This window comes from Dendrobates tinctorius, unplaced genomic scaffold (assembly GCF_039654945.1).
Source record: "Dendrobates tinctorius isolate UK_male_01 unplaced genomic scaffold, ASM3965494v1 ptg000075l, whole genome shotgun sequence".
Taxonomy (NCBI): Eukaryota; Metazoa; Chordata; class Amphibia; order Anura; family Dendrobatidae; genus Dendrobates; species Dendrobates tinctorius.
Window position 1 is genome coordinate 8,814,569 of NW_027361743.1, and position 23,257 is coordinate 8,837,825.

Consider the following 23,257-nt stretch of genomic DNA (forward strand, 5'->3'; position numbering starts at 1 on the left):
GAAGCCAATGTGCGTTCAAACAGGTCCTCTTTATTGGCCGTCCTCTCGACGACCTCAGCACCATGACCGCTCCTACGCACCGGCCCGGGTACCTTTCACCTCCTGCTTTCCCCTAAAGCGACGTCTCTCACGGTTCTTTCACTGTGGCTGCCTTTGGCCCACCACCACAGCGCTTCCTCTGTCTGAGTCCGTCTGTCTGGTACCCTGGGCATCCTGTCCAGCGGCTATACTGTCAGGGCCACCCCCTGGCTGTCTCTCCTTCCAGTCCCTACCGGAGCTCGTCCTTCTTCAGTCTCTTCCTGAGGTAAGCTGCACTGAACTCCTCCTGGACTGGAACCCCCTGGGGCTCTCCCTCTCTCTTTTTATTCCCCTGCCTGGAAATTCCCCTCCCAAGTCCCTGTAACTCCGCCCACCATGACTTTGCTGTTTTTAAGCATTAGCTGCTGTTATGTCCTTTCCCTGCATTCTTTTGTCTCCCTCTAGTGGCCAAACCTAAGTACTGCACTGTCTCCTTCTCCTGCTATTCTTTGTCTCCCCATAGTGGCCAATACCCGGTCCTTCACCATCTCTCCCCAATTCTAGCTGTTTTCCCACACGTATATGCAAATTCACATCAAGTATATTTACTGTCCATCTTACATTAACTGTTCCTCTTCAGACAGGTCCATGGGTCAGTCCACTTCCCTACATACCCCCTTAATTTTACCATTGTCGTCCCCGACAATCTCGTACCTTTGTTTTCCCTTTTTGAACTTCCCCACCTTCTTTTGTCTGTGTGACCGGTTGTCAAGCAGAGCCCGGAGTGTTGTGAATGAGCTTTCTGGCCTACCTCTGGTTACTAGTGAAGGTAGTGGAGCTGGTTATATTGACAGAGGGGTTGCGAGTTCTCTTTCTGGGCTCCCTCTGGTGGTTAATGGAGGTAATGGAGCTGATCTGATTAACAGAGGCTTGCCACCTGATAATGAGGAGGACGATTGGAGATCTGGGGTTTCTGACTGGATATAAGACAGCTGACTCCCTCTATCCCTGCTGGTGATTTTCTCCTGCCTCCTGAGGTCTTAGTTTCCAGCTCAGTCCCTGCATGCTCAGCTAAGTGTTCTTTTGCTATTGTTCACATTTGATCTGGTTTTGTCTATTTCACTTTTGTGTGGTCAGCCAGCTTCGGCTGGGGCTGTGCTGAATCTCTATCCATATGTTACTGCTTGTGCCAGTTTGTTTTTGTCCCTTATTAGATTGGCCTCTTTTTGCTCTGCTTTCAGAATATACCAGAGTGCTGATATAGTGGGCGAAGTCGTGCGACTTCAGTATTTCTCTATCAGACATGTTGGACACTTTTTGCAGGGTTTTTTGCGTCCCCAGTTTAAAGTGGGTGATATGGTTTGGTTGTCGTCAAAGAATATTCCTATGAAGGTTGCGTCTCCAAAGTTCAAGTCAAGATTCATTGGACCTTATAAGATTTTGGAGATTCTTAATCCTGTTTCTTTTCGATTGGCTCTTCCAGTTACATTTAAGATCCATAACGTGTTTCATAAATCTCTGTTGAATAGGTTCGTGGAGCCAGTAGTTCATGTGGCGGCGCCTCCTGACCCTGTATTGGTTAAAGGCAATGTGGAACATGAGGTAGAGAAAATATTGGATTCTTGTTTGGCTAGACGGAGACTCCAGTACTTGGTCAAATGGAAGGGTTATGGCCAGGAGGATAATTCTTGGGTCTCTGCTTCTGACATTCATGCCGATAGATTGGTTCGTGCTTTTCACCGGGCCCATCCTGATCGGCCTGGTGGCGTGGATGAGGGTTCGGTGACCCCTCCTCAAGGGGGGGTACTGTTGTGAATTCGCTTTCTGGCCTACCTCTGGTTACTAGTGAAGGTAGTAGAGCTGGTTATATTGACAGAGGGGTCGCAGATTCTCTTTCTGGGCTCCCTCTGGTAGTTAATGGAGGTAATGGAGCTGATCTGATTAACAGAGGCTTGCCACCTGATAATGAGAAGGACGATTGGAGATCTGGGGTTTCTGACTGGATATAAGACAGCCGACTCCCTCTATCCCTGCTGGTGAATTTTATCAGCCTCCAGAGGTCTTAGTTTCCAGCTCAGTCCCTGCATGCTCAGTTGTGTTCTTTTGCTATTGTTCACATTTGATCTGGTTTTGTCTGTTTCAGTTTTGTGTGGTCAGCCAGCTCCAGCTGGGGCTGTGCTAAATCTCTATCCATATGTTACTGCTTGTGCCAGTTTGTTTTTGTCCCTTATTAGATTGGCCTCTTTTTGCTCTGCTTTCTAAATATACCAGTGTGCTGATATAGTGGGCGAAGTCGTGCGACTTCAGTATTTTTCTATCAGACATGTTGGACACTTTTTGCAGGGTTTTTTGCATGATTACAGACAGTGTCTTTCCTTTCCTGTCCTGTTTAGTTAGTGTGGGCCCCATCGTTTGCTCAGTCTATTTTCCTATCTGCGTTTGTGTTTTCATCTTGTCTCACCGACAATATATGTTTGGGGGCTATCTATTCCTTTGGGGTCTGCTCTGGGGCAGCTTAGATTTCCCCTTTCTTACTTTAGGCTTATTTAGCTGTCCGGTTGTGTCAAAGCGTCTAGGATCGTCGTAGGTTCGCTCCACGGCTACTGCTAGTTGTGTGGATAGGATCAGGGGTCTGCAATCCGCTTAGTAACCAACCTCTCTGGTTTTCTGTGGCTTAGCTTGGTCTTGCTTTCCTCCTCGGTGTCCCAATCATAATACTGGAGCCTTCTAGCTCTACGCGGGATGCTGAACAGAGTCGGGAGCAATCATGCTCCGAGTAGCTTACGGCTACTTGCAGGCGCATGCGCCTCTATGACAATTCCACTTTCATTGGGGTAGGACCACCCGGACTCCTCAAAGGGTGCTCTCCCCCACTTTTCTCACATTCAGAATTGCATTCAACTCTCTAGGGTAACACGACCGAGGCTCTGGCCTACCAGGTCACCGTGTCCCCCCTCCTTCACTTTGGGTATCTTTGCCACCTAGGACCTGATCTATAGACCACTGTCTGTTCCACTTCACGAACCATCCTGTACCTTCAGTTATAATCAGTCATGGCAAGCATTTGTTTCCAGTTTTGCACCTTGGACCTGTTGAACATTTTTTTTTCCGTATAACATTTTAAGCTAACTATACATAATTTCAACATGTACTACTTTTAATAATTATAACACTTAAACTATTTCCTTCATCATTCAGCATTGATCATCATTTTCCAAAACAAAACATTAGTGCTCCCCCTTCCATTGTGGAAAGCACCCACACATCCCTGCTGTGTCAAGAGTTGGGGTATTTTACCCCGAGGGGACGCGGAACAGTCGCCATGCTGCGCAACAGTCCCCATGCTGCGTATTCAGCGGTGCTCCGGGCCGTCTCCTGATGGCCGATGTTCCGCCGGCAGCAAGGAACTCCACAGCCTTGGAGCCCCCGGGATGTTTTGACCGTTCCTGGGCCCCGAGTGTCCTCAGTGCCTGAGACCCAGGAGTCCACCTCCCCTTCACGGGGTTCCGCATTCCTCAGGGTACACAATAACTGCCACGGCATAGTAGCCTCAGGGGCAGTATTCCTTGTAAGAGGATACCCAGTCTCCCATCCGCAGGGCCCTCCCATGCTTAATGGAGGCCGCGTTCAGGTACACTTTGTGGCCAGTCTCCGTTTCTCTGATGAAGTCATAGCCCCTCTTGCCATTCGTGTACACGAGCTGCCCGGTACACCGAGGGACAGAAATAGCTGCCTCCCCCTTTTTGTGCAGCAGCGCCCAGACCTCCTGCTCTTTGGCCTTCTTCTGCAAGATGAGGTCAGCATTCCAGACAGAGGGCCCGGTATAGGCTGCTGAGCCTGGCGAGTAGGCCACAGCCAAAGCTGAGAGCGGGGCAGAGGTGGCTGCGGGTGCCGGTGCGTAGGCCATAGCTGGGGCCGAGAGTGGGGCAGAGGCGGCCGCGGGCACCGGTGAGTAGGCCGCAGCCGGGGCCGAGAGTGGGGCAGAGGTGGCCTTGGGCACCGGTGAGTAGGCTACAGCCGGGGCCAAGAGTGGGGCAGAGGCAGCCGTGGGTACCGGTGAGTAGGCCGTGGCCAGGGCCAAGAGTGGAGTAGAAGCGGCCACGGGTAACGGTGAGCTGGCCGCAACCGGAGCCGGGGACGCTGGATGAGGGGAGGCCGAACAGGGAGGCTGAGGGCCGGTGTCAGGGCCCTCGGGCCTGGCTCATGTACTGGGCGTGGGGGCGGGAACTACCTGCTGTGCCACCGGCTGGGCCGGGGGAACGCTCACCTTCCTTGGCGTCGCGGCTCTCTTCAGGCCGTCCTGCAGCTCTTCCAGGAGTCAGTGCATCCGTGCGACAGGAGGGTCCGACGACACTGTCTCTGTCGCTCTTCCGTTGCTCCCGTCCCATCGTCTGGAGTGCACCACTGCTCGTCGTCCCACCGTCTGGCAGTACCAGCCTCCAGGCCTGATGGTTCTGCAGGGAGAGTCGGCAGTGGTTCCTCCAGCGGCTGCCCCTGCATGGCCTGTGCCGCGGGCAAGCACACTGTCACCTCCAACTCTGCAGGTCCAGCCGTCGGCAGCTTCTGTGGGGTCCCGGGTCAGTCTTCCTCCAGGGTGAGTGTCCGATACACCGGCAGTGACTCCCAGGTGCAGACAGCTCGGCGGCCCTCGATCTCCCGCCACCATTGCCACTCCTTCCGTCCAAGGCCTCGGCAGCTGCAGTGTCTCATCATGTACGATGTCCCGCAGCTCAATGGTGCCAGACAGCCGCACCCAGCCTTTTCACCAGGGTCACTCCCGTTCGAGGGTGGGGCATGGGCTGGCCACTCCACTCATTTTTCAGCGTTCAGGGAAGGGTCGGCTGTCATTTGATGAACAACGTTCTCCCCAGGGGCGGGCTCGGCATAGTTGCCCCTGGTAGTTCAATTTAATGCCAACCTCCTCCTTCCCGATAGTCACCAGCACTGAAGTGGCGCAAAGTCTCTTTCGGGTTCTCTTCCGATCGTTCCAATCACAGTCCCAATTTGTATTCCACTCAGGCACCATCTTCAACCTGTGTCAGCTCAGGTCCTTTAGATCTTCGGCTCGGTCTCACCGCTGACGTTGGTGTATTGGCGGTGATGATCCTGCCGACTACGCCACTTGTAGTATGTGTGCCGACTGGGGGGTGGTCCAGATACCTTTCACCTCCTGCTTTCCCCTAAAGCGACGTCCCTCGCAGTTCTTTCACTGTGGCTGCCTTAGGCCCACCACCACAGTGCTTCCCCTGTCCGAGTCCGTCTGTCTGGTACCCCGGGAGTCCTCTGTCCAGCGGCAATACTGTCAGGCCAACCCCCTGACTGTCTCTCCTTCCAGTCTTTTCCGGAGCTCATCCTTCTTCAGTCTCTTCCTGAGCTAAGCTGCGTTGAACTCTTCCTGGACTGGAACCCCCGGGGGCTCTCCCTCTCTCTTTTTATTCCCCTGCCTGGGAATTCCCCTCCCAAGTCCCCGCAACTCCGCCCACCATGACTTTGCGGTTTCTTAAGCATTAGCTGCTGTTATGTCCTTTTCCTGCTTTCTTTTGTCTCCCTCTACTGGCCAAACCTCAGTACTGCACCGTCTGTTTCTCCTGCTATTCTTTGTCTCCCCCTAGTGGCCAATACCCGGTCCTTCACCATCTCTCCCTAATTCTAGCTGTTTCCCCACACATATATTCAAATTCACGTCAAGTATATTTACTGTCCATCTTACATTCTGTGGTGTAGTAACCACTATGTCTGCTAGGGGGCGCTGTGTGGATGTCCCAGGAGAAAGGATGAATGGCAGAATACTGAATGGCCATTATGTATCTCAAAGTGGGTGGCTTTGAGATGGAGACTTATGTGTTGATCAGCAGTGAAACTGCTGAGGTGCTGCTTTAATGTGACAGGGAGAAGTCTCCAGGTAACTAGGGAGATGGGTGGGCCAGTTACCTACAAACCCACCCAGGGGGTGTGTTTAAAGAACACTGTTGTAAAGAGTGTGTAAGTGCTTGAAGGACCTGTGATGAGGTCATAGTCATGTGACCCGGTGGGCGTGGCTATGAACCATATAATGTGGCCAGGGTAGGTCACATGTGGTGAATGCTTGGACCTGGTTGGTCCAGTGTGGAAGGTCCCACTGAGATGGGGCTTCCTGCCTGACCACACGTGTGGATGCTGTGAGTAATGGCTGCAAGTGCCTGAGAGTTCCCTGGAGGGAATGAATGTCTGCAGGTTGTGGATGGCTTTGTCTGTCATGGTTAGGGTTTTGAATTGGAGCCTCTGGGCAATAGGAAGCCAGTGAAGGGCCTGGCATAGGGGGGAGGCTAGGGAATAGCGGGGAGACAGGTGGATTAGTCGGGCAGCAGAGTGTAGGATGAACTGGAGCGGAGCCAGAGTGCTAGACGGGAGGCCAGAGAGTAGGAGGTTGCAGTAGTCGAGGCGGGAGATGATAAGAGCATGCACTAGTGTTTTTCTGGTTTCGTGGTTGAGGAATGAGCCGATTCGGGAAATATTTTTGAGTTTGAGGCGGCAGGAGGAGGCAAGGGCTTGAATATGTGGTTTGAAAGAGAGCACAGAGTCGAGGATCACCCCAAGGCACCGAGCGTGCGGGACTGGGGAAAGAAATCAGCCATTGACATTGATGGATAGGTCTGGTGGAGGGGTAGAGTGAGATGGGGGAAAGATGATGAATTCTGTTTTGTCCATGTTCAGTTTGAGAAAGGGAGCAGAGAAGAAGGCTGAGATAGCAGACAGACATTGTGGGATTTCAGTCAGTAAGGAGGCGAGGTTGGGTCCAGATAGGTAGATCTGCGTGTCATCGGCATAGATGTGATACTGCAAACTGTAGGATTCTATGAGCTGTCCCAAGCCAAAGGTGTAGATGGAGAATAGTAGGGGTCCTAGGACAGAGCCTTGAGGAACACCAACAGACAGGGGGCGAGGTGAGGAGGTGGTGTGTGAGAGGGAGACACTAAATGTTCGGTCTGTTAGTTATGATGAGATCCAGGATAGGGCCAAGTCTGTGATGCCAAGAGATGAGAGTCTGTAGCAGGAGAGAATGGTTTACGGTGTCGAAGGCAGAGGACAGGTCCAGGAGAAGGAGGACAGAGTAGTGTTGCTTGCTCTTGGCGGTTAGTAAGTCGTTAGTGACTTTAGTTAGGGCAGTTTCAGTTGAGTGATGCGGTCGGAAGCCAGATTGTAACCGGTCAAAGAGGGAACAGGAGGAGAGGTGGGAGGACAGTTCAAGATATACATGCTGTTCCAGTAGTTTTGAGGCGTAAGGGAGAAGAGATATTGGGCGATAGTTAGACACAGAGGATGGATCAAGGGAAGGCTTTTTGAGGATGGGTGTGATTGAGGCATGTTTGAAGGATGAGGGAAAGACACCTTTTGAAAGTGAAAGGTTGAAGAGGTGTGTTAGAGATGGGATGAAGACTGTGGCCAAGTTAGGGATGAGGTGAGATGGGAGTGGGTCGAGGGCACAAGTGGTGAGATGTGATCTTGACAGAAGGTTGGAGAGCTGATCTTCTGTCATGGTGGAGAAGCTGGCTTTTGCAGAACAGTGCTGAGCGGCTAAGAGGGGCATTGGGGGCTGCGGGCCAAAGTTTTGTTTGATCGTGTTGATCTTCTGCTTAAAGAAGGAGGCAAAGTCTTCAGCAGAAATGAGAGGAGGGGGAGGAGGTGCTGTGGGACGGAGTAGAGAATTGAAAGTGTTGAAGAGTTGTTTAGGGTTGTAAGACAGGGAGGATATGAGAGATGCGAAGTAAGTTTGTTTAGCAGCAGAGAGCGTGGACGTAAAGCTGGCAAGGGACTGCTTGTATGCGCTGAAGTGCTCAGTAGAATGGCTTCTCTTCCATCTCCGCTCAGCGGCCCTGGAAACCCGTCTCAGTTCTTTGGTCAGGCTGGTCAGCCAGGGCTGCCTGTTGATTGTACGAGTTTTGCTCTGCGTGAGGGGGACAGCCGAATCAAGTGTTGCTGTTATTGTGGTGTTATAAAAAGTGGCAGCAGCATCTGTGTCATGAAGGGAAGCTATGTCTGTAAGAGGGAGAAGGGATTCAGAGAGTGATTGTAAATTGAGGTGTTTGAGATTCCTGTGAGGGTGAGCGAGTTTATGGAGCGGGGGTTGCGCAGTAGGAGAGGAGAGGGAAGAGAATGTCAGTAGGTTGTGGTCAGACAGGGGGAGGGGTGAGTTATTGAGATTAGTGAGGGAACAGAGACGGGTGAAGATAAGGTCTAGCGTGTGACCATCCTTGTGAGTGGCCTTACAGTCAATTCCAGTCCAACTCTAGTCTAATTCAGAATACTTAGAAATATGTACTTTGAAGTATGGATTTTGAAGTAGATGGAGCCGACTACTTTTGGAGCAGACCCATGGTGCTGAATATATGTGCAGCTAAGAACAATCAGGTGTGAGTGAAAGTGGGGTGTGACTGCCCAGGCCAAATGCACAGAGTTAAGCAAAGGTCATAAAAGGGGGAAGGGGTTACACAGACCACTTAGATGAGTGGTAAAGGTAACAAGAATGGAGTACAATTATGGATACAAGAAGATGGGTAAGCAATGCATACCATGTAAAAATACAATGCAGTTCACATGGGGCATTCAGGAGCACGGGAGAGAGGGGTGGACTTCAGCAATGCATACCATATAAAATACAATGCAGTTCACATGGGGTATTCAGGAGCATGGGAGAGAGGGGTGGAATTCAGCAATGCATACTTTGAAGTATAGATTTTGAAGTAGATGGAGTCGACTACATCTGGAGCAGACTATAATGAGTACTTGATTGCGTGCACCTTTTTCGCGGTTGGATGACTTTTACGCTTTCTTGAGCAAAAGAGTGTCAGTGAAGTACCATATGTTTTTTACACGTATTACTACAATTTATTCACTTACTGCAGGATATGACTTAATTGTTTTTATCCCAGATTGTTTTCGTCTGCAAAACCAAAGACATGGGCCGGAACAACCATCAAAAACTAAAGCAAAACCTAAGAAATGAGCCAGAACACATGTTGGTATAAGTGCAATGTGAAGCTGCACATATACTGTGGCCATTTATCAGACAGACTCTTAGCAGTCAAGTGTGAATGTGCCTCTACAAATTGCACTTAGAACCAATAGGCCCATTTTTTCATTTCTTTTTTTGTAATGGGTATGTGAAAAACGGACGTAGTTCCTCAATTGTTCTTGCTTTTATTTTATATCTGTATTATGTGTATGTAAACTCTCTTCACACGCACACTACCCTGGAATTGTTGGCGTTTAAAATAAATAATATTAATAATCCTCTGCTTATGAACAGTTAGGTCAGTTTTCTGGGGGTCTTTCCAGGTTTGCTGACTTAATTCTTGTGGCCTAATTATTGGTATCCTTCTGGTCATTGTCACAACATAGCCACAGTACACCTACAGTCGCTGGACTGTGGGGATCCAACCCTTTTATGTTCCTAATGGATTATAGAAACCAACCATCAAAAAAGAGAGTACATTTTTAAAATGACCCAATTCCTACTTTATCCCCAAAACAATACCTGCAGGACTTATCCAAGGCCCCACAAAGATAGACGTATTTTCGATCTGTTTTGGATGAATCTGGAATTTGTTAATGGACCCTGTAGGATCCCTACACTGGAATGTAGCTATCGGAGGGAGGTCCAGGCGTAGCAGTTACATTTGGGCCATAGTATTTGAGGAAGGGAGGATAAAGACTTTTCTGCCACAAAGGAAAATATCAGTATTATAAATGGACTATAGCAGGTCGGGGCCGTGACACAAATTTTCCACTGGGATTCCAGTATCACAAAAATTGACCTAGTAGTAGCCACGTCGATAGTCCATAGCTGCCAGACCAGAGACCTGCAAATCTCTTACCACAAATGGCACTTCTTCTCCCGTGCTTCCCCCATACTCTGGAACTCTCTACCCCAACACATCAGACTCTCACCAACAACGGAAACCTTCAGGCTGTGTGCTCACGTAACGATTTTTAAGCGTTTTTGCAGCGATTTTTGGTGCGAAAACGTTTAAAAATCGTGTACAGAACGCCCCCCATGCATTCCTATGGCATTCCGCACATGCTGTGCTAATGCTGCGCTTTTTTCCACGGCGGAATCGCATCGTGGAAAAAATCGCAGCATGGTCATTCTTTTGTGCGGAATCGCGAAGAATTGCCGCGATTCAGTACCCATAGGAATGCATGAGAATCGCTTACTTCCCGCATGTGGCTATGCCCACCATGCGGGAAGTTAAGCGTCTCATGTACGGTTGGTACCCACGGTGTGGAGGAGAGGAGACTGTCCTCCAGGCCCTGGGTACCATACCCCTGTAAAAAAAAGAATAAAAAAATAAAAAAATCGGGGTATATTTACCTTCCGACGTCACGCGCTGCCATCCCGGGCCTCAGCGTTCCCAGTAATGCCTTGCGGCAAGGTCCTGTGATGACGTAGTCTCGCGTGACTCTAGCGGTCTTGCGAGATCACAACAGCAACGCGAGACCAACGTCATCACAGGTCTCGCAAGGCATTACTGGGAACGCTGTGGCCAGGATGGCAGCACGGGACGCCGGAAGGTAAATATACCCCGATTTTTGATTTTTTTTAGCATTCTCTCTTTTACTATTGATGCGGCATAGGCGGCCTCAATAGTAAAAACCTGCTCACACTTGTCAAACACTATGTTTGACGAGTGTGACCAACCTGTCAGTCACTTTCCAAATCGCTTGGAAAGTGCTTGAATATCGCGGCAAAATCGCGAACATAATCACGGTAAAATCGCGGTGAAATCGCGTGGAAAAAAACGCGCGATTTCTGGGAAGGAGTCCGGTTTTTAGTGTCCGGAATAAAACGCTACATGGGCACATAGCCTCAAGAAGAACTTGAAGACCCACCTGTTCCGACAAGCCTACAGTCTGCAATGATCCTCAGTCTACTGAACCACCGCACGACCTGCTCTACCCTCTCCTAGTGTATCCTCACCTATCCCTGTAGACTGTGAGCCCTCGCGCCCAGGGTCCTCTCTCCTTCTGTACTTGTGTGTCCCTTGTCTTACACATGTTTATTGTACCTGTCTATATTTCCCCTTTTCACATGTAAAGCGCCATAGAATAAATGGCGCTATATAAATGCATAATAATAATAATAATAATAATTAGCTGCTCGCAATCCCTACAAATCAGAGGAAGACCTGGGATGCTGCTGATGGTAGGAGGTTCGCAGGGCTTTGGTTTTAGCCATGGACTACAAATGTGGCTACTGGTTCAAGGTCCTGCAAATCTTTTTATTCATCTCTCTACCCATTATCCTTCTGTTTTATGACTCTGTATGATGAAGCTGTTGACACTTGGTGAGCCCCTCTTATGGTGGAGAATACCTTATATTATTGCATGGATTAGTAATCGCCATCATTTTCATAGTAGTTCATGAGAGGAAACCTCTGTCTGCCTCCACTTAAATTCAGTGGGACTGAAAGGTACAAACGGGGCCTATAGACCATAGGCACCGTATTATGGATCAGTACAAGAAGAATCCATATATTGAGTACGGCATGAGCATGAGTCCAGAGTATTTTTTCAGGTGGAATTTTCCAGCCCCCATCATGTGAAAGGTTCATCATACAGTATCATACAGTGTGCAGTGAAAGCTGGAGGGTTGCACATTTTAGATCAGTTCTTCTAGTACATTTTACAGCATAAGTCTTTTTATCAAATTCCCATTAGCCTGTTTTTTAATGTTTTAGTGTCATAAAAACACATAAAACTCATAGAAGAAGCACAGGGGGAATAAGCTTCCATGGTCCCAGCACATAATGAAATGACCTGGATGTGAGGAGCTTATCTGTGTTCATTAATAATACATGGTCCTGGTAATTGCCCCGGTCCTGTAGTAGGTGAGATGCTTTCATGCAGAAGAAATGCTGTTACCATGCAAAAGAGAAAGTTTAAAATGAGCTTCTGGCTAAGCGCGACGGGGGGGCTCCTGGGACCCTCGGCGATAGGAAGAGCCAGCAGCTGCTGAAAACTTTTGGGCAGTGGTATAATTGAGAAACATGAATTATACAAAGCTAATTAGACGACATTGTTTTTTTTTGGAGGGTGAAAAGGTTTTGTTAGAATGTTCCATATTTGCTGCTAAAAAGAGGAGTTGTCTAATAAATAGGGGTAATGTGTCCTTCTTTACCTTTCCTCTTGCCTCTTCGAAATATCCTGAAATGTGTGTTACAACATGAGCAGCTTTGAAAAAAACAACAAAAAACATGATTATGTGATACTCTGTCAGGAGAGACTTTTGCTGTGTGGTTCTTGTGATGTGAATCTCAGCCTGAGGAAGGTTTTCTAGCAGAGCACAATAATGTGTTGAATGTGTATCATGAGAAATTGCAGTCTATAACAAAACTTAAGCAAACTCATAGGTGCTGTATGGATAAAAATCCCCCCTTCGTTGCAGGTCAGACCATCACCGATCAGTAAGTTATCACCGGTTCTGCAGATAGGTAATTACCGGTATTCCCTGTAAAACCCCTTTAAGGAGTAACACACCTTGGCTTCCAGAACCTATTTTACATAGAAGCTTTCATGAGTGGAAGCATTGAGGTATAAGGAGTCACCAGCTGGGAAGACCGCAGAGCAGGTAAGTGCTCCATAATGGTGCTGAAGACTGAAGCATGTGTTACTGTAGACTGGGGGGTGTACAAAGAGGTAGACAGCATGATGGCATAGTATGGGGGGACAATATGGATGGGGGGAAAACTGAGGGCACAGCTTGGAGAGGGCAGTGTGAGGAGGGGGAAGAGTTTAGTGATGGGTGCATGGAGGGCAGCATGAGAAGGGGTACAGTCTGGAGAGGAAAGTATGGTGGTGCAATACGAAGAGGGGGCACAGTCTAGAGAGGAAAGTATGAGGGGGCAGTGCGAGGAGGAGGCACAGTCTAGAGAGGGACTCATGGGCAGAAGTGTGAGGAGAGGGAGCAGTTTGGAGAGGGTAGCAAGGGACAATGTGAGGACTGTGCACAGTTTAGAAAGGGCAGCATGGGGAGGCAGTGGGAGGATGGGGCACAATTTAGAGAGGGTGATAAGGGGGAATTGTGTTGAGATATAGAGAGTATAAGGGAAAACAGTGGAGAGGGGGCAATCATGGTATATGCCATGGTTCATAAGGGTGGATGATGTGACAGTTACAGCTCAAAAGGGCGTACAGCGTGGAGTCATATTTGGTATAAAGAGCACAGTAAAGGGCAACGTAGTCAGAGGAACAGCGGCTTGTTTAGGGTATAGCATGGGTGGATATTTTTATGCAGAGGAAATCTTAAGGTCTCGTCACACACAGCGATCTCGCCAGCGAGATCGCTGTGTGTGACGGGATCAGCGACCGCCCCCCCGCCGGGTATCGCTGATCGTGCAGCACCGTCCTGGGCCATTTTTTCATCATTGCTCTCTCACTGGCCAGCGTGCATCGCTGCGTGTGGCAGCGGGAGCCAACGATCAGCGAGGCTTCCAGCGCTCTAAGCAGGCGCTGGGAGCTGGTATCTAAGGTAAATATCGGGTTACTAAGCGGCGCGCGTCACTTTGTTACCCGATGTGTACCTTAGAAACCTGTGTGCTGGCAGCTCCCAGCGCGAGCATGCAGGTTTCTAAGGTACACATCGGGTAACTAAGTGATGCGCGCCGCTTAGTAACCCGATATTTACCTTAGATACCAGCGTCCTCGCTGGTGCTGATTGCTGAAGATGCCTGTTTGGCAGCTCACCAGCGATCATGTAGCGATGCACTAGCGATCCTGACAAGGTCGTATCGTTGTCGGGATCGCTGGTGCATCTTTATGTGTGACGAGGTCTTTTATAACATTCTTATTTCTACAGTCACTTTGTTGGGATGTGCTTCAGAAAGCTGGAAAAAAATGAATTTTACTTGGATGAGCTATTGATGTGAAAAGTTATCATGGCATCTTTACAAGATGGAGGTGAAAGGGATGAAAATAAGTCCAATCAGGCATAATGACACCTGTAAGGTACCTGGATTTAAATGTTTGTTTGTGATACTGACTTTCTCATCAGTACTAAGGTTCCAGCATGGTCTGCAGTCTGGTAATGGCTGGTAACTCCCAGTATCTCCTTATCATTGTTAATGTTATGATAAGAGTTGTAGGGTCATGTGAAACAAAGGTTATTGGTGCTAATATGACATTGCAATGAATCACTGTTCTAAGTTCTGTTCTTGTATTCATGTACTGATGGTGGTTGTGGTGATGCATTCATGTACTGATGGTGGTTCTTGTCATGTCCCATGACTTGGGAATAATACAGCATTGCTTTATCACTGTATTATTGTTGCTATGCTTCAGTAAGATTTCCCGTTAGAAGTTTGTCTTTTCTCTCTCCCTGTAGCCCAGCTCTGATGTATGTAACCCCTCCCTTCTTCCCCAGTTAGTATTTCTAAGCTATCTTTCTAGGCTCCTCTCTATACATCTCTGGTTCAGAAATGTCTTTTTACCTACTGCAGCTGTTGCAGCCAATGTTGTTACTATTGTACAAAAATTCAGCCTGAGAATAAACTTATTCTGGAATCTTCATGAATGCCTCCGGCAGTCCACTTGACGCTAACGAAGTTCTTTGTGTGAGTACTTGTTCAATACAGACATCCACAAAAACATCTAAGGTGCCCCACACTTGCTGCCCAGTTATGGAGTCTGGTGCTGTACTCACGTACTGAAGGTGGTTCTGGTGATAAATTAATGTACTGATGGCTGTTCTGGTGATGTATTCATGTGCTGATGGTGGTTCTGATATTGTATTCATGTATTAATGGTGGTTCTAGTCACTTACATTCAGGTCAATGGAAAGCTGGGCTTAATTGTTGCAGGCATTACTGTATAATGATCATTGTTTTTATCTGCTCTTTATATCAGAGACCAAATACAGGCTTAAATATAGTTTTTCAGAATAAAGCATCACCTATTTTAGGCTTAGGAAAGATTCACATGTACAAGTGCTTGAGCCTCAGTAAGGAAGTTTTGAACTGTACTTGTCCCATGCCATATACGTGGGGTGCTCCTGCAAGGGTTAATTTATCTCCTCTCACTCAATCCAACACTCAACCTCTGTTCTAGGCTATAAAAAAATCATATCCCAACAAAGTCCACACACCCCGATTTCTTAATGTGCTGCCACCCCTCATCAAACACATGGAATGATGAGTCCCCAAAATATGTTACTGTCAGACAATCAAAAAGTCACACACTCTCTGAAAGGCTATGGATTCTTTAGCGCATATAAGGATCAAATGTTTTGAAGTTTTTAAAATTTAATATAAAAATATACAGTGCTTACAATAAAAAATATAAAAAGATGAAAATAAAACGACACACAAATATGCAAAGCAGTTCTAAAATAAAAAGGGAGAAATAATAGAAATACATATTGTCCTTCTGTTTCCTTGGGGGAAGGAGAAAAAGAATTATGGATCACAAGCAGTATCGGCAGCCCCCACAAAGTAAAAAACGTTCTTTTGTGCCACAAAGCTTTTTATAGTCCTCACCATGGGCTCATATTTCCAGGATGACCCAGACTGGCCCATTTAAAAGTTGCTGTTTGTGACTGGGCGATGGGCTAAGTTGTGGCCTTGTATTTAAAATCTCCTATGTCTCCCCCACTCCTCTTTATACAGTCAATAAGAAATATTCTGCCTAGTTACAAACCATTTCCTAGCTACTTTGAAGCTAAGGATCCCGGAGCCGAGGTGCCATGTTTGACACATCTCAGTATTCTCCCACGAGACCCCCTTGTGGTACTGAGATCCTGCAATAAGAGTATGCAGATGTTATATTCTTTGTGTAGACAGTCATGTGGATGAAGCCTTAACTGTTTATCTTACAGATATAGTAGTTTCCCTTACAATTATATATTTCCTTCACATAAACTTGTCAGACGGATCACTAAGTATAATGGGGTCCATTTGGTTTCCATTAGGGTATCCGTCAAATTCTGTCCATCTTAATTGAAACCAAACAACCCCCATTTTAGTTGAGCTATATTAGTTCCATGACTATCCTTGGGTTTGACATGTAATGTATAGGATGAAATATAGAGATTAATATGGCCGTTTCTCCCTGGTATCATCTAAGCAGTCCTCAAACAATGACTAATCCCTACATCTAACTATGGAATTAGACCTTTTTTATTTTTGCTAGTACTTTTTAGTGAAAAAGGTTTCAATTCTAATGGAGAAGGTTGTGAGAGCTTGAATCCTGAACCATTTGGGGGGATGCTTTATGGGTCCTATTACCTTACTCTCTGACCCATTCCTTTGCTGGGTGGTTGGGGGTAAGATGGGTGCACCATTGACCTAATCTGCCTAGGGCATCAAAATACCTTGTCCTACCCCTTAGTGGCAATGGAAATCCATAGAGATCTGTAAAAATTGCAAGGAATGAAGCGGTATTGTACAGACACACATATCCAGGAGATATGGAGATAAATGCAAAGCACAGTGTTTTTAAGAGGTATGACAACCAAATAATATAGGAAGTCTAAGGCCTCTTTCACACATCACTTTTTTGCCATCAGTCACAATCTGTCCTTTTTTGAAAAAAACGGATCCAGTGAATGATGCCACTGGATCCGTTTTTTTTCCTCATAGACTTGTATTAGTGACGGATTGTGACGGATGGCTGTCCGTTTCATCCGTCGTATGACGGATCCGTCATAAATTCTTTGTCCGTCGGCCGGAGACAATGGACAAAGTAACGTTTTTTGTGTAGGTCGAAAAATCGGACAGCGACGGATCCAGTGCCGTCCGTCGTTGGATATAATGGAAGCCTATGGGCGCAGGATCCGTCTCTTTCCGTCAAAAGACGGAATCCGTTGCTGGATTCCGTTTTTTCAAACTGAGCATGCCCGGAATAATTTATCTTCCTTTAGTTTAACCCCCACAGCCATTCTGGCACATAAAAATTCTCTCTCTCTCTCTCTCTCTCTCCATAATTCTGTTCCTTTAAAACTCCTACAACTGCTGCTTCGACGGATCCGTCAAAAAAACGGATCCGGTGCATCAGTTTTTTGCAATCTGCACAGGATCCGTTTATTCAACACTTTGACGGATTGGGACTGATTCTAAAAGACTGATGTGTAAAAGAGGCCTAAGTTTAGGGTGGCAGACTCATACTAGCGTTGGTGGAGGTGCAAATCTTTAGGAGGGTGACCACAAGGAAAGCCACATCTTGACAGTGGATGGCCTGTGGTTGAAGCCATAAATATTACCAACAATATACATGCAAAGAGAAAATATGAGTAACTAGGTGAATATAGTAAAAATACGTCTTTATTCATTAACATATGTATCACTTGGTACAAAAATACAAAGAACAAAATGACACCACAGGATAGAAAAACAGAAGAACCCGGGAAAAGCACCCAGCCACGAGATATCAAGTAACGCAGCAGTATATATAAAGTATAGCCACATCTATGTAAGTAACCAGTGTCTGCTAGTTCCCCATCTCCCCATTGGGAGATCACTGCGCCACATTATAGATCCAATATGATCACCTAGTGTGCACAGATAAATTTCACGTGGCCAGTTTGGAGAAATATCTTACCAGATATACATGGAGGCTGAGTGGACCCAGGGCCAGGTGGGGAAAACGCCCGACGCGTGTTTCGCGTGACCTCAAGCACGCTTTCTCAAGGGAAGTATACTTCATACTTCCCTTGAGAAAGCGTGCTTGAGGTCACGCGAAACGCGCGTCGGGCGTTTTCCCCACCTGGCCCTGGGTCCACTCAGCCTCCATGTATATCTGGTAAGATATTTCTCCAAACTGGCCACGTGAAATTTATCTGTGCACACTAGGTGATCATATTGGATCTATAATGTGGCGCAGTGATCTCCCAATGGGGAGATGGGGAACTAGCAGACACTGGTTACTTACATAGATGTGGCTATACTTTATATATACTGCTGCGTTACTTGATATCTCGTGGCTGGGTGCTTTTCCCGGGTTCTTCTGTTTTTCTATCCTGTGGTGTCATTTTATTCTTTGTATTTTTGTACCAAGTGATACATATGTTAATGAATAAAGACGTATTTTTACTATATTCACCTAGTTACTCATATTTTCTCTTTGCATGTATATCTATTGGAGTGGGTGTTTCAGGTGCTTTCCTAATTAGGGTGGCTACTTATAGCCCTAAACCCTATTTTTGACATAGTGATAATGTCACTGAGGTTTTTGCATTTAATATTACCAACAATGTATGAGAAGGCATGTATGAATAGAGGTACATACCAGGGAGCTGCTGTGTTGTGCACAGGATCTACATGTAACGTCCGTCTGCGGTTCTGGGCTGCAGCCAGGCAACACCCCGAGAAACACTGATACCCTTTACCCCTATACAGGGATCTGGATTTACAACAGAGCCCAGGAGGTACTGTCTGAATAGGAGCAGCGGCCAGAGCAGGACGGTCGTCAGAGTGAAGTACAAAAACGGCAGGCAATAGCAGAGTCAATTTCAGGCCAAGGTCAGAGTCAAAAACCAGGAGGGCGGCAGAGGTACAGAATCGTTAGGAAGTAGCAGAGTCAGAATATCCAGGCCAAGGTCACAAACCAGGAGAGTAGCAGAAGTACAGAATCGTCAGGCAAAAGAGGGGTCAGAAATCCAGGCTGAGGTCAGAGTCAAACAGAAATCAATCACTAAGTAACACACAGGGGAACCAAGAATATATCCGGCGGCTTGCAAGACCAGTCCCAAGGTATTTGAGGGATCAGGTCATCCCTCACAGGTTCCTGGACTGGTGATGTCATTAGGGCCGCCCCCAAGACCAGGCCAGATGGAGTTGCAGTAACCCCCTGATGACTGACAGAGGGGCGGAGCCTGCGCCCACCAGATGCCTGCGCAGGAGCCACTTCTCTGTCACCACCATAACTCACGGGCGGACCACGGCGCCTCCCAGTGGCCGAGGCAGGAACAGCCGTCCCCGAGTCTGACAGTGAAGTGGCGGTCTGGCGCCTCCTAGTGGCCGTGACCGGAACAGCAGGCCCCAAATCTGACGGAGACGTGACAGTACCCCCCCTTCCAAGAGGGGCCTCCGGACCCTCAAAACCTGGTTTGTCAGGGTGAAGGAGGTGAAACCTTCTAATTAGTGCTTTTGCATGGATGTCCCGCGCAGGGACCCAGGACCTCTCCTCCGGGCCGTAGCCCCTCCAGTGTACCAGATACTGTACGGACCCTCTTACAAGGCGGGAGTCAAGGACACCCTGGACTTCATACTCCAAGGACCCTCCGACCGAAATGGGAGGAGGAGGGGACGGGACAGGGTGAATTGGGGAGCGATACAACTTGAGGAGAGACTTGTGGAAGACATTGGGAAATTTGAAAGACTGAGGGAGTTTTAAACGGAAGGCCACCGGGTTAATCACCTCTATAATCTCGTATGGACCAATAAATCTGGGACCCAGTTTGGCAGACGGTACTTTAAGCTTGATGTTTTTGGTGGAGAGCCAAACCTTGTCTCCAACTCCCAGGTGCGGTCCTTTGGATCGCCGTTTGTTCGCTGCCGAGGTCTGTCTAACCCGGGCCCCTTTCAAGTTAGAGTTTACCTCAGACCAAATGGTTTTTAAACGATGTATATTTTTCTCTACCCCAGGAAGCTCCAACATTCTGGCCGAGAATGAGCCAAAGCGCGGATGCAGCCCGTGGTTGCAGAAAAAGGGGGTAGACTTAATGGAGTCCTGATACTGATTGTTTAGGGCAAACTCGGCTAGTGGCAGATGTTCTGCCCAATCGGACTGGTGTTCTGAGATGTAGCAACGAAGGTATTGCTCCAGAGCCTGGTTGACACGTTCGGTTTGCCCATTGGTTTCAGGGTGGTAAGCCGAGGAAAAAGATAGCTCAATACCAATGCGTTTACAGAACGCCCTCCAGAACTTTGACACGAATTGGGTACCCCTGTCAGACACAATATTGACCGGGGCACCGTGTAAACGTACCACATGTACAATAAACAGTTTACTCAACGTTTCCGAGTTAGGTAACCCCGACAGGGGGACAAAATGACATTGTTTACTGAACCTGTCCACCACCACCCAGATACACGTCTTTCCATCTGAGGACGGTAGGTCCGTAATGAAGTCCATGGAGATGTGGGTCCATGGACTCTCGGGGGTGGGCAAGGACTGGAGCCAGCCGGCAGGGCGAGTATGGGAGGACTTGGCGCGGGCACAGACCTCACATGCTAAGACATATTCTTTGCAGTCCTTAACCACCGTCGGCCACCAAAAATTCCTAGTTATCAATCTGGCGGTATTATTGAGACCAGGATGGCCTGCCAAGACAGAGTCATGTGATTCTCTAAGCACTTGTAGGCGAAACGCAGGTGGAACGAACAATTTGTTGGGTGGCGTAGTGTCAGGGGCTTGTTCTGGGGATTTACGGATCTCCTCCAGAAGGTCCAATGACACTGCGGAGACAATGATCCCAGTGGCCAATATCGGAACTGGTTCACAGTCCTCGGCTTGTGAGGGGCAGAAACTGCGAGAGAGGGCATCGGCCCTCACATTTTTTGTACCAGGGCGGAAGGTGATTATAAAATTAAACCTAGAGAAAAACAATGCCCACCTTGCTTGTCTAGGATTTAACCTTTTTGCTGATTCTAGGTATGTCAGATTCTTATGATCGGTAATTACCGTGATCTTGTGTTTGGCGCCCTCGAGGAAGTGACGCCATTCCTCGAAGGCCCATTTAATTGCCAATAGTTCCCGATTCCCAATATCATAGTTTTTCTCCGTGGGAGAGAATTTGCGGGAAAAAAACGCACATGGACGAAGCTGAGTGAGGGATGTAGTGCCTTGTGATAGCACTGCTCCCACTCCGATTTCAGAGGCATCCACCTCCACAATAAATGGACGGTCCAGATCCGGCTGAACCAAAACTGGGTTGGCCACAAAACTCTCTTTTAACGTAGAAAACGCCTGAATTGCCTCAGGATTCCAGTTGGCCACGTCCGCCCCTTTCCGGGTCAGATCCGTGAGTGGCTTGGCAATCTCTGAGAAACCTCTAATAAACTTGCGGTAATAATTAGCGAACCCCAAAAATCGCTGCAGCGCTTTCAGCGATTTTGGTTGCACCCAAGCCTTAATAGGCTGGACCTTGGCAGGATCCATGCGGAAGCCTTTACCTGAAACCATGTATCCTAAAAACTGTACCTCCTCAGCAAAAAATACACATTTCTCCAGTTTAGCAAACAAGGAGCGTTCACGTAGTCTTTGTAGCACAGAACAGACGTGTTGAGAGTGTGTCACAGGGTCAGCAGAGTAAATCAGAATGTCATCTAAATACACCACGACATACACCCCACAAATGTCTCTAAAAATATCGTTAACAAAGTGCTGAAATACGGCAGGTGCGTTGCTGAGTCCGAACGGCATAACCAGGTACTCAAAATGGCCAAGGGGTGTATTGAAGGCCGTTTTCCACTCATCCCCGTCTCTTATGCGGACTAGATTGTATGCCCCCCGGAGGTCAAGTTTAGTAAACCAACGGGCTCCTGTTAGCTGATTAAAAAGATCAGGGATGAGTGGAAGCGGATACTGGTTTTTTATAGTGATTGCATTCAACTCCCGATAATCAATGCAGGGTCTGAGACCACCATCTTTCTTCTCCACAAAGAAGAACCCAGCCCCAACTGGAGAAATGGACGGTCTGATAAACCCTTTTCTTAGGCTATCTGCAATATAGTCATTCATGGCCTGACGCTCTGGGCCAGAGAGATTAAATATTCTTCCCTTAGGGAGACGGGCATCCGGAATCAGATCAATAGGGCAATCATACTCTCTGTGAGGGGGTAGCTTTTCAGATTCTACAATAGAAAAGACATCCTCAAAATCTCTGAAAGCAAACGGTATGCGGGGGGTTTTAACCTTAACTTGGTTTACTGCCAAGGATATGCAATTTTTCTGACACTGTGGGCTCCAGCGTACAACGTCACCCAAGTGCCAGTCGATGACAGGATTGTGCTGGCGTAGCCATGGCATACCCAGAATAACTGCAGAGGTTAAATTGTCCATCACAAAAAATGACACCAGCTCAGTGTGTAAGGCTCCCACAGACATGGCAACCTTGGCAGTAACAAACTTAACCCCCTCCTGAATAATGGACGTGCCATTAATAGCCGTGGTTTTAATAGGGGCATTAAGTTTTAGTAGAGTTACACCCAAATTCCTAGCAGTCAAGGAATCCATAAAATTTCCTTCAGAACCACTATCCACATACGCGTTTAAACACAGCGATTTCTGACCACATGAAACTGAAATGGGTAATAAAACTTTAGCCGCATCTGCGGGCAATACCTGAACCTCTGGGCAACCATAGCCAGAGTAGTTGCCCAGAGGTCGACGTGCCAGGAGCATGGATCTCTGAGGTGCAGCTCTCTCCCTGAAGACTCCAGACTGCCGCATAGTTGTCCAAGAAAATGAGAGAGATCTTCCAGGCTGTGCACTGCAACAGGTGTTCAGGCCAAAAATCAGCTCAGTCAGAAGAAGAAAAAAAAAGTTCAGGGAGACTGCTTTTGTATATGTTGGGTATATACACAAGAAGCAGTTAATTTTATGGCCGGATATAATGTAACGTCCGTCTGCGGTTCTGGGCTGCAGCCAGGCAACACCCCGAGAAACACTGATACCCTTTACCCCTATACAGGGATCTGGATTTACAACAGAGCCCAGGAGGTACTGTCTGAATAGGAGCAGCGGCCAGAGCAGGACGGTCGTCAGAGTGAAGTACAAAAACGGCAGGCAATAGCAGAGTCAATTTCAGGCCAAGGTCAGAGTCAAAAACCAGGAGGGCGGCAGAGGTACAGAATCGTTAGGAAGTAGCAGAGTCAGAATATCCAGGCCAAGGTCACAAACCAGGAGAGTAGCAGAAGTACAGAATCGTCAGGCAAAAGAGGGGTCAGAAATCCAGGCTGAGGTCAGAGTCAAACAGAAATCAATCACTAAGTAACACACAGGGGAACCAAGAATATATCCGGCGGCTTGCAAGACCAGTCCCAAGGTATTTGAGGGATCAGGTCATCCCTCACAGGTTCCTGGACTGGTGATGTCATTAGGGCCGCCCCCAAGACCAGGCCAGATGGAGTTGCAGTAACCCCCTGATGACTGACAGAGGGGCGGAGCCTGCGCCCACCAGATGCCTGCGCAGGAGCCACTTCTCTGTCACCACCATAACTCACGGGCGGACCACGGCGCCTCCCAGTGGCCGAGGCAGGAACAGCCG